General features: G+C 35.8%; 1 protein-coding gene across 1 annotated transcript in view; it reads left to right on the forward strand.

The window, feature by feature from the left end:
- Nucleotides 1-1,034, forward strand: part of LOC104982193 (patched domain-containing protein 3-like) — a 66,316-nt gene that overhangs the window by 49,063 nt on the left and 16,219 nt on the right.

Below are 1,034 nucleotides of genomic sequence, written 5' to 3' on the forward strand. Positions count from 1 at the left end.
AGCATCAATTCTTTTGTGGTCAGCTTTCTTTATAGTCCAACTCTCACAACCATACATGACCACTGGTAAAATCATAGCCTTGACTAGACAGACCTTTGTTGGCAAAGTAATGTCTCTGCTTTTGAATATGCTATCTAGGTTTGTCATAACTTTTCTTCCAAGGAGTAAGCATCTTTTAATTTCACGGATGCAGTCACCATCTGCAGTGATTTTGGAGCCCCCAAAAATAAAGTCTGACACTGTTTCCACTGTTTCCCCATCTATTTCCCATGAAGTGATGGGACCACCTGCCATGATCTTTGTCTTCTGAATGTTGAGCTTTAAGCCACCTTTTTCACTCTCCACTTTCACTTTCATCAAGAGGCTTTTTAGTTCCTCTTTACTTTCTGCCATAAAGATGGTATGATCCCATAGTCCTAGGGCCAGATGACTGAAGTAACTTCTCATAGAGAGCCACTTTATTAGATAACTGTGCATCATCTTTTAAAGCAATTAAGCACATAGAATGTATAATTTAGAAATTTTTAAAAATCACTTTCATTAACTTTTCCGGAATTTTACACACACACACAATACAGCAAAGGTATAATTATTTCTTCAATATAGTGAAAGACAGGGAAGCGTGGCATGCTACAGTCCATGGGATGGCAAAGAGTAGGACACAACTTAGTGACTGAACTGGTAATGACAATCATTCCCAATGACACAACACTTTCAATTCCATTCAGATACATTTTAAAACACGATGTGAAAATCACTGGTCTTTGTAGAGAAGACATAAAAGGCAAAACCTAAAGAACAAAAATCTTGTAAGTCCTATGGTAGCAAGATATTCTTATGAATTTTTATATCAACTATTAATATAAATAGTAATATTTCCCAAGTATATAATTCCAGACAATAAAACACTGTGATAACAAATAGGTCCACAAGTAAGGTCTTAGTCTCTTCTTCAAAAAAGGGCTAAAAACTAAAGATGTGACTGCATTAATCTCTATTGCAAAGAGTATAAAATTTGCAGACCTACCTTCAGC

This window comes from Bison bison, unplaced genomic scaffold, assembly GCF_000754665.1.
Source record: "Bison bison bison isolate TAMUID 2011002044 unplaced genomic scaffold, Bison_UMD1.0 scf7180017864527, whole genome shotgun sequence".
In the NCBI taxonomy this organism is placed as follows: Eukaryota; Metazoa; Chordata; class Mammalia; order Artiodactyla; family Bovidae; genus Bison; species Bison bison.